Raw genomic sequence first — 11,791 nt, 5'->3', positions numbered from 1 at the left:
ATTTTATTTATTTGAGAGAGAGACAGAGACAGCGGGAGAGAGCATGAGTGGGGAGGAGAGAGAGAAGCAGGCTCCCCGCTGAGCAGGGAGCCTGAAGTGGGCTCAATCTCAGGACCCCGGGATCATGACCTGAGCTGAAGGCAAACGTTTAACTGACTGAGCCACTGAGGTGCCCCATGAATCATTTTTTAATAACCTATATTTCCCAAATAGTTTTTTCTGACCCTATCCAGCTCACCAGCTCCCTTTGTGACTTAACATACCTCCAAAAATAACTTAAAAGGGAGCTGGCAACCATGAGGAAGAGGAGCTTCCCTCTCTCTTTCCCCATACAAGGCAGATACTGCTCATCAATTGCCACACTTATTCCACTGTATTGAGACTTAGTCTTAATTCTTCACAGCCCAACACTGCAAACAACACTGTCAACTAATTGGACTTGACATCTATTTTTTTTTTTTTTTTTTTTTTTTTAAAGATTTTATTTATTTATTTGACAGAGAGCGAGAGCAGGAACACAAGCAGGGGGAGAGGGAGAGGGAGAAGCAGGCTTCCCGCCGAGCAGGGAGCCTGATGTGGGGCTCGATCCCAGGACCCTGGGATCATGACCTGAGCCGAAGGCAGACGCTTAACGACTGAGCCACCCAGGCGCCCCTGGACTTGACATCTAAATGGAAATCTATTAGCAATCCCAGGATTAAATTAAATCACTAGAAAATCTAACTATTCTTGAGAGGTTTCTTTGAACACCCCAAATCTTATGTCTGGCCACCTAATGTCACATTCCTAGTGGTAATGTTCTTTAGATGACTCAAAAGTTCTGTCTCTGTTTTTACACATTAGAATTTTAACTCCCATTCTGAGTTTTGAGTTGTATCAGGAAATAACTTCAGATGGGGAGATAAGGAACAGATTATCTATTCCCTATTTTATTTCTTTGAAATGAGTAGAGCTTTGGTTTCCCAGATTGTCTACTAAGTTGACCCTTGGGATTCTAGTTTGATTTGTGTTTAAGGCCAACATATATGTTCATATTTTATCTGATTTATCCATCCTTAAAATAAGGACTCTGAAAACTAATCATTGCCTGGTTGTCATTTAATATTGGCAGACTTGGAGCTCTCAGGTGGCTCAGTTGGTTGAGCATCTGCCTGCAGCTTAGGTCATGATCCCAGAGTCCTGGGATCAAGCCCCACATCAGGCTCCCTGCTCAGTGGGGAGCCTGCTTCTCCCTCTCCCTCTGCCCCTTCCCCTGTTCGTGCTCTCTCTCTCTCAAATAAATAAAATCTTAAAAAAAAAAAAAAAAAAAAGAACTTTAGTGTGTATAAAATCACAGTAAAAGGAATAATTTCTGATTTCGTCCAAAAAATTAATTCTCCCAACAATAACATTGCTAAGAGTTCTCAAAGATGAAACCACTTTGCCTGGGTTATATATTACTTTTAAATCTCTTTATTAGAAGAATGTCTCCAGCACTAGAGAGAATACATTTTTTTGAATGTTAAAGAATTTTAGTTTCCTTAAAGAGTTTTGGTACCTTCGGAGTTAATTATATACTTTATACCTGAACATAAAAGATTAGTAACCTAAAGATATTTAGATAGTTTCTCTAAAGATTAATAAAATGATGAATAAAAATATAAGCCTTCCCTGTTGAATTATTATGGAAAGAAAATTTCTTCAGCCATACGTAGAACAGTAAAATTCAAATCACAAACACAACTACGCATCCAAATATAACATTATTGTAGTTGTCAAAACAATTATTAACAATAGTTCTTCTAGTGTGCCCTGTGGCCAGAAGAATCCCAGAGTGGGACATTAATAGGTCCTTTTAATTATCATCACTCCCTGGAGAAAGTCCATCTTGAGAAAATATGCCAGGGACATACCAGCTCTGATGACAATGTACAGGCAAAGATTTAAGTTGATAAATGGTGTAACAACCAGCACTGTTGGTCTATAAGTGATGAAAAGCCAAATCACTTGGCTTATGGGGGGAAATAAGGAAATTAACTGACTCATATAAAAAGTCTAGGCATTGACTTCAAGCATGGCTGGATCCAGTGCAACATCACTGCACCTTGATCTCTTTCCATCTCTCACACCCACTTTCCTTTTTATTGCCTTCACTCTAAGGCAAGTTCTCTCCCTGTGACAGCCTGAACAGCACTAGGCATGTATCTTCCAGATTCTTATCCAGCCAATGCCCAAGTATTTGTTCTCATTGGACCAAATTTGGTCACACACCCATCCATGAACATTCACTGCAGCCAAAGGGTGCTGGTCCAAGCAGAAAGAAGAGTGAATGCTACACAGACAGAACCAGTAGCTTTCTACCCTAGTAAGGCATAACCAAGTTTATATTGCTTTTCAGCTGTGTAAATGCCTAGGTTCCTGTTTCCTAAAATTTGGACATCTTGAATTCTTAGAGCCATCTGTTCATATCATAAGATTACCTCAAATTCAAATGTTCTTTTTGGAATAGAGCACACTAGTTTGTGAGAAGGTTCCTATCTACTCAGCGTGTTGCCTCTATATTGTAGCTGAAGTCCCAAAGCTGAGAATAAGAAGAGACAATTCCACCACCCCATCCCCTGTCCCAGTCTAAAGAGTGCCTGAAACATCCAGGCCAGACTTAATAAAACAAAACATATCAGCAGCGCCTGGGTGGCTCAGTCAGTTGAGCGTTCAACTCTTGATTTCAGCTCAGGTCATGATCTCATGGGTCGTGGGACTGAGTCCTGCGTGGGCTCTGCGCTCAGTGGGGAGTCTGCTTGGGATTCTCTCGCCTTCTCCCTCGGCCCCTACCCCCACTCACCACACTCTCTCTCTCTCTCTCTCTCAAATAAATAAATAAATCTTGGGGCGCCTGGGTGGCTCAGTGGTTAAGTGTCTGCCTTCGGCTCAGGTCATGATCCCAGAATCCTGGGATCGAGCCCCGCACTGGGCTCCCTGCTCTGCGGGACGACTGCTTCCCCCTCTCCCACTCCCCTGCTTGTGTTCCCTCTCTCGCTGCGTCTCTCTCTGTCAAATAAATAAATAAAATCTTAAAAAAAATAAAATAAATTAATCTTAAAAAAAAAAAAGAAAACAAATCAGTCCGGTATCTATGAAACCCTCACTTCCAGTTTTTATAGGACCTGGCTAAATTGTGAAAGATCATTGAAGAAGCTCAAGGAGAGCAGGAATTCAGAGTGGAGAGTGTTTGGGCTGTTTTTGCTTCTTTTCTCACACAGAGAGAAAGGTTAAGTTACCTCCCAACCTCTCCCATAAAGATGGAAGGAATCTGCAGAAGGGCAGACAGGCGCCTTGCTTCTTAGCAGAAGTGTAACTTATCAGATGGTGAGATGACAAAAACAAAGCAGAGTAAGTGATGGGTGTGGCTGTGTGTTGCTTGAGATGGAGAGATCAGGGAAGACCTCACTGATAAGAGGACACTGGGGCTGAGGCCTAAAAGTGAGGGAAAAAGCCATGCAGAGAGAATAGAAAACCGGAAGGCCCTTAGCAAGAACATGTTTAGTATTTTCTGGGGTGGAAAGGAGCCAACAGGACTGGAGAGAAGTGAGCAAGAGGGAATGTGGCAGGAATAAAGGGCGGAGATTAGAATGGAGTTGCATTTACTACATGGGTGGAGAGTAATGGAGGAGTGTGAGAGACCACACACCACACCCTGCGTGCTGTGCGCCCTGAGCTTTGGCTCAGGCCTGGGCTGGGGGCTGGAGGAGGCCAGGGAAACTTTGAATTATATGTGAGATTAGATGTAATTGGATTATAAAATTAGATATTATGTTTGGATTTAGACTGACCTGTATTTGTCTTTTAATACCTGAAAGTAAAGTAAAAAAATAAAGTAAGAAAAGTAACCCTTACTTTTCAGGTATTAAAGTGGCTGGAAAGCCATGAGATCTATGTGAAGGGTTATCTCCAGGGCAGGAATGAGAAAGTAAGTGCATGTTTGAGGATTAGAGAAAAATAAAGCTGTTCCCTATGTGTACCTCACAGAGTTTACCTTATTCAATAAACTGATTACTTTCTAAAAGAATCAAAACCCTTACAATCCATCTGTGAATTCACCGTATACAACACAATGTTTTACACATTATTATGTGCAAACTCAGTAAACATTTGCTAAGTATCGAGTAGTATAATATTCCATTTTGGCGGGGGGGGAATGATGTGGCACTAGATAATGGTCAGATCAGGGAAAGCTGAGGTAGGGCCTAATTTTATAAATTGTATAATTCAAAACTTGAGATTATTTGTAGGGTTTACATGTGGCTTCCCGACCTTTAATCAGAGTCACCTACAAAGGACTCACTGTGAACTTGTTAGAGAGGATCAATACCCAGACAGCCTATGACACAGAAATGATATTTGCTGCTTGCTAGTTTTAATGTGCAGTGTAGGGTCCAGGAAGTAGAAACAGCTGCAGGATTGTAAGATTAAATAAATTGAACAGAAACAGAATAACACACAGAAGCGACACTTTTTTAAATGACAGAAATCACTAAATTGGCTATTTCCACTTCCATTTTTGGGCTTAAACAAGATGACAGTTTGCTACCCTTTCACATAGAAGAAGTCCAGAATTTGGCAGTCCAGAGCAGAAATGGCAGGTCCAAGGTCAGCAGAAGCTAGACTCTTCCTATGGCACTACCTTGGTCAGTCCTGAGCCTGTCACCTCCTGATCCACAATGGCTACTTGATTTCAACCCATCACATTTGCATCCCAGCCAGGCAGAAAAAAGAAGGAAGAAGGGTATTCCTCTTTCTTTTGAAGGATATTTCTATGAAGTCCTCACAAAATTCAGTTTACCAAAACTAGCTGCAAGGGAGGTTAGGAACCATGACCTTTAGTATTGTATTTCTAAGGAGAAAAAGGAGAATGGATGGAAGACATAGTCAACTAGTCATTTCTGCCTCATCTTGTTTCTCTTAAAGACCTGTGGGTGAAGTTAGATTGGACGCTTTTTATCAAGAAGAGTTACCCCCTTTCTTACGGCTGCATGTTAAGTTAGTGTGTTCACAGCTCTATTTACTGGTTATATTGTACTTCTGATTATCCTTAATAGCTAATTCTACTAGTTCCAAAGACAAAAGTTCAGTTATATAACCTATCAACATCCTCCCTGTCCAACCCTCCACCAATGAATTGGCTGTGCCTGATGATTCATTTGTCTCCTATGGAAATTATTAATAAATTGAGTCAGTAAGCATGTCATGAAAGGCAGAGTGTGATGGTGGAACAGGGTGGGCTTCAGATCAGACTCTCCTGGATTGAACTCCTGCCTCCAACATTCAAGTAACAACTTTGGGTAAGCTTCCAGCATCTCTAAATTCCCATTTCCTGCTTCATAAGACAAGGATGATAATAAATACCTCTTGAAGCCGCTATAAGGAATGAATGAAATAACATGAAAAGTGACCATATGCACCTATAGCACTCAAAATTATTATTGTGTAATTCGTTCATTGTTCCCGGAGCACCTGCAATGTGTTAGGTGCCATACTTGACACTGTGGTTCTTAAAGCCTAAAGAAGACATGCAGGAAGCTTGTGATGTAATGCAGGAGCTTAAGACACCTAGAAACAAGCTCTGCAGAGTAGGAAAGGTTTTACATACGTGCAACATTAGAATGACACCTCCCTTGACTGATATCAAAATGTCAGATACATTATCTTCCAGAAAATGGGATGATTCAATCTGTTAAGGATCCGTGTGCTTGATTTGCTGTTTAGTAACAAGCACTGACATGTGGGCCACCCCATGTAGGTAAATAGGGTCACATGAAAGGCTTGCAATGGTCCCACTGGGACATTTTTCTGAGAAGTGACAGAGAAGTACCTACATGGTACTCTTTTGACTACTTTGTGAACATCACATATTACTTTAGGTTAGAATTTGAAAGCTAAAACAAATTGATCATCACACTACAAAAAATTCAGGCAAAAGTCACTTTCTTTACATTGATATGTCTTCAAAGCTCAAGGCAATAGGAATGATGCACTATCTAGTCCCCACTTCCTTTATAGAGATGTGTGTGGAAGATCTCTACATGCCTGGCCTAGGGTGGGCACTGGGGTTGCAAAGATGAACAGGATGGCATCTGTCCTCCCACAATGTAGCATACAGAAGGGGCACAGACAAGTGGAATTTTCATTACCGTGTGATTAGTGCTACGGAGAGGAGAGATATCCCGGAGTGCTATGTAAGTTCATAGGAGGGGACAGCCCACCTAGCCATGGCCAGTGAGGGAATGCTGCCTGGAGGAAGTGAGTTCTACACTGAGGCCTAGAAGATGAGTAGAAATTAACCAAGCAAAGGGTGCTTCAGTCAGTGCAAAGGGCAGGTGCAAAGGGAATGGTATATTAAGGAAGGGATGGATTCAGTCCCAGCATAGACGCATACTGTGAAGAACCTTGATCCCCACTGTGATGATTCAGTTCATAGGCTTCTCCTAATTTTCTAGGAAATGCAGAGAAAAAACAAACACACAAAACAGGATTCATTTTGTTATGGCAGAAAATAATTTTATGTAAAAATCTGAGAAACAGCTACATAATGTCACTTTTCCATGTACAAGAAACACAGGAAAAGCAGTATACTGTTTGTGTACATATATTCTAAACAGCTTTTCAATTCATTACAGGCGCTCAACCTTTTAGTAACTTGGGTTTCATTCTTTATACCACTTCAAAAATAACCTGTTAGGGGCGCCTGGGTGGCTCAGTCGGTTAAGCATCTGCCTTCAGCTCGGGTCATGGTCTGAGGGTCCTGGGATCCCTGTTCAGTGGGGAGTCTGCTTCTCTCTCTGTCTCTCCCTCTGCCCCTCCCCTCCGCTTGTGCACTTGCTCTCTCTCCCTCTCTCTTGCTATCTCTCTAATAAATAAATAAAATCTTTAAGAAAAAAATAATAACACAGTAAAGAAATGACCATGATTCTGCAGTGTCTTTGAAAATTTTTTAAATCCATATTTAACTTGTTTCCTTGATGTAGACCCTCAAAGAAGTTTAGGCTAATTATAAGGTATGTCTATATTACTATCCCTTTAGGTGAGAGAGCCCATCACATTTCGTAAACTTAATGGGATGAATAAGAATTGATGCAACACTAAAAGATTATCCAGAAATCTCTACAGAGTGACACTGTGGCAATTAATGAAGCTAATTTCTCAGTAGGCAATCTAGTATCTTTATTTTTTTTTTTTTAAGATTTTATTTATTTATTTGACAGAGAGAGACACAGTGAGAGAGAGAACACAAGCAGGGGGAGCAGCAGAGGGAGAGCGAGAAGCAGGCTTCCCGCCGAGCAGGGAGCCAAATGTAGGGCTCGATCCCAGGACCCTGGGATCACGACCTGAGCCGAAGCCAGACACTTAACGACTGAGCCACCCAGGCGCCCCAGTAATCTAGTACTTTTAAAAAATGCATATAACTAAAGGATTTTTCTCTTTCGTTTACGGTTAATATGCAAATCAGATATCCATAAATTTATTCCCGATAGAGTAAAAGCAATAAAATTTTCATGATTCAGCAGACTTTAAATCATTTACAACACTATAATTTAAGTTATTGAAGAAAGAAGCTTATAAATTGACAGAATCCCCTTAACAGCAAAGAAAATGTTAGTACTTTGCAAAGAGAAAATTCTCAAATTTCCTATTCCACTGACACAAAGAAAACAATTTCCAAAAGTTCAATAGATATTTTTAGAAGACAAAAATCATTCACAAAAATACTAGGTTAGGTGCTACGATCAGACAAAAAATGAACCATGGTCCTGATCCCCATAGAGCTAAGCACAAAGTGGAACAGATTACCCTCTCTCCATAACAGTATGGATTTTCAGGTTCCCACCACTAATGGAATAGAACATTTCTTGAGTCTGGACCACAAGAAACCTAGGTGAAGAAGTGGAGTTGACAATCTTACATCCCATCCCCTTCAGCATAGTTGAAACCTCTTTGAGAAGAGGAAGGGATATTAGGTAAGGAGATCCAATGTCCTCGTTCTAAGTCATTTGAAGTACCTTTACTCCCTCTGCGAGGTGATATGCCTCAATAACCACCCCCTTTCTCATGGTCCTACTCCTCTAGCACACCCTGGCCCTCCACCACTTACCATCATTATTTGGAAACATCCATTTGACAGAAAGAGCCATGAAAGGTACATGTGATTTTGACAGTCATTCTTCCAACACTTCAAAGATACCTGAGGGCAGAAGAGCAACTGACTTAAGAACCTGAGTTGCTATTACGTATTCAAAAATTCAATTCACTCATCTCTTAGGTCTGCAAGTATAAAAGTATCCTGTGGCAAATTAAGTGCGTGTTACAAGTGATGTGCCCAGGCTCAGGAAGATGAAAGAGAAATTATGTATGCTGGAGTAACTGGGGGAGGCATTTAAATAAATACATATATACATATTTACTTACCACCCACCATGCGCCAAGTATATAATTCTGTGAAGCAGGTATTATCGTTCCCATTTTATTAGAAAACACAATCATTAAGACAAGAGATTTTCCTTAAATAGTTAAGATATGGGCCTAGACCTTCCAGTCCAGCACTCTTTCCATTAACACTAGCCCACTTCTTGGAAGTGGTGAGGTGCTAACTGGGTCTTGAAAGATAGATAGGAGCAAGGTATTGAGAAGACACAAGTACAGAAGGAAGAGAAGTGTGTCTCAGGCCTGGTCGCCCTTAAGGGTATTGGTAGAACACACTGCCACTAGATTTTCTTTCACATTTTTCTCTCTGGTAAGACATTAGAGAAGAGACAACTGAGAACGAAAACCTCTTACTTGACAGTTCTGTTCCTGAGGGTACCAATTTAGGAGGACCATAGCCTCGAGGGATCACTCTCAAGGGTGGGAACCCTTAGATAACAAGTTTATGACTTTCTTCAGTAGTTTAGAAAGCCCAATTCATTAGAATCTTGTAAAATTTCATCATTATCTCATTGTCCCTCATTCTGGTCTCCTCTGGAAAGTGGAACACATTATAGAAAAAGGGAGAACTGATGTTACAACACCACTGTTCTGTCTTGTCTGTTTCTTTCTCTAAAGAAGTCTCTTGACTTCATTTGTTAAGGGATCGGTTTACACTAGCACAGTTGGCTGCTAGTCCAGCTGAACTATAGTGTGTAACTTCCATCCATTTAGGTATCAAGTTTTGGATGTGAACACAACAAAAGATCTCTCTTGGATTGAACTGTATAGATTGCGCTTATGTTACCACAGTTTTGTTTATACATTTGATTGTTAATGTTTACATTAAAAACTCAGCTTAGTATAAAGGCTGCTTATTCCATGCCTTGCTTATTTTCAACAATTAAGTTAAATTTTTTTTTTTTTTTTAAAAGGTGTTTTGCATGAAGGCTTAGTAAAGCTTAGGTTACACATTAGAATTCAAGAGCTGAGTATACAGTTGTTGGCCGCATAGTCCAAAAAGGTAGCAGGCTTGAAGGTCAGATAATGTCACGGGAACAACGTCTGAAGGACATGAGAAGTTTTAATTCCTAAGAAATTGTTGAAAGAGAAAGAAACTATTAGGGGGTTTTGGTTACTGGAGGAGGAGGCTAGAGTTGTTCTCAAAATTTTATCAGTGATGACTAGAAAACCAGCAAAAGGTCATTAGTAAAACAGCTGGCTTAGATAATAGTCAACAAGGCTAACGCAGGATCAAAATATTCTGATTATATAATCTGTTCTGATGCAAACTCTCTATGGAAGTCTTACCATGAAAATGGAAGATTCTAAAAGGGAACACTTAAAACAATTTTTTAGAAAGGCATCAAGTTCTCCATTTGTTATATACTGCAATACATAACAGTTTCCAATGACCTATTTTAATGGAAGTTTTAGGATTTTTCCCTGTGCCTCTTGTGCCTTTTATGACACTACCATTTTCTTGTTTGTGCTGTTAAGGCACCACTAATGCACCACAAAAATATTTTCAAATACCAATAGAGAAAAAAAATGGAAGGAACAGCAAACATAGACTGCAAGGGATGAGAGCAATATATGAAATAGACAAGTCAGTCGGTCACTCAGAGTACAACAGAAATTAGTGGACCGGAGGAGGCAAAGCATTGCCTTGCCAAACCATAAATTTGCAATGGTTTTTTTCATTTGGCAAAGGACATCCAGAATATGTAGACACTTGATCAAAAACAATGCAACATGGCATAGAAGTATTAAAATGTAAACAAGTTTCCAGTTTAAGATTAATATTAGGGTGAGACTTGTAAATTGTGTGAATTGCTAAGTAGTAATATTTACTTAGATTCACTTATCACAGTTCACATGGCTAAACAAGAAGAGGGGTGACTAATATCTAGAACAAAATGGTTCATGTTCATACGCCTAAAAAAGGCTTTTGTATCTGTGGTGGTTTTCAAACTTTAGTATGGGCACAAGTTGTTGGGATGCTTATCAAAATGTAGATTTCCAGGTCCCTTTCCCAGAGATTCTGATCCAGAAGTTCTACAGGAGGGTTTCTCAATCTTGGCACTATTAACATATTAAGAGATGATTTTCTTGCTGGGGGGACACCCTGTGCCTTGCAGGTGGTTGAGCAGCATTCCAGGTCCACTAGATACCATAGCATCCTTTCCCTGGGCCTGTTTTCAGATGTTGCTAAATGTCCCCTGGGGGCACAAATCATTCTCCTCCTTTGGGAATCACTTGTTAGGGTGAAGCTTATGGACTGCATTTCTAATAAGAATATCCAAGTGGTTTTGGTCAGTGGACTAAACTTGAAAAACACTGAACTAATGTGTTGAATTATGTCCCCTCCAAAATTCATATGTTAGAGTTCTAACCTTCAATACCTCAAAATGTGATCCTATTTGGAAATAGTCATTGAGATTTAGTTAAGATGAGGTCATACTTGGTTAGAATGGGCCCCTAATCCAATACGACTGGCATCCTTATAAAAAGCAAAAATTTGGACCCAAGAGATGGGCACACAGGGAAAATGACATGCAAGCCAAAGAACTACCAGCAGCCAGGAGAAAGGGCTGGAACAGATTCTTCCCTAGCTTCCATGGCGGGAGCATGGCCCTGCATACACCTTGACCTAATACTTCTAGCCTCCAGAACTGTGAGACAATAAATTTCTGTTGTTTAAGCCACCCAGTTTGTGGTACTTTGTTAGAGAAGCCATAGCAAGCTAATAAATAAAGAATAAAACACAAGTCAGAGTTTAGCACTGGAACATTTGAAGCAGGATCAGAGAGAAAAATGGAAAGATTACAGATGGGCACCAATTCCCGATTTACCTTTCTCAGTGCCTAACTTAAAATAGAAGTTGATAGTTTTTATTTTTATTAAGCACTCTACACATATATCTTGTCTAAGTTAAATATTAAGAATAACATCTTATAATTTGTGACTTTATAAGGTTGAAATTGCCAGTGTTCCATTTTCAAGTTTTCATCTGGATTATATAGCACTTGAACAGATATGCTTGAGTCTGGAGTTGACTAGAAGACAAATGGAATTAATTAATTATGCCATTATCTATAGAAAAGGTAATATGTAAATATGAAAGTCCATACAAGGCAAAAATGCATGGACTGATCACACTGTAGCTTTAAGAAAAGTGTTGACTGTTTCAGGTCACAAAGGCACTATTTAGAGTACAGCAAGAGGGACCATGTGTCCAGCAGGCCACACAGTCATGTGCCTCTCCAAAGTAGGCAATTCATACTCTCTCACTGAAAGAATGAAGCCCATGATATTAAAAAAAAAAACTTAAGAGGCATGTACTCTAATAGTTTCA

This window comes from Phoca vitulina, unplaced genomic scaffold, assembly GCF_004348235.1.
Source record: "Phoca vitulina isolate PV1807 unplaced genomic scaffold, GSC_HSeal_1.0 scaffold71, whole genome shotgun sequence".
In the NCBI taxonomy this organism is placed as follows: domain Eukaryota; kingdom Metazoa; phylum Chordata; class Mammalia; order Carnivora; family Phocidae; genus Phoca; species Phoca vitulina.
Note: the sequence above shows the minus strand (reverse complement) of the source record.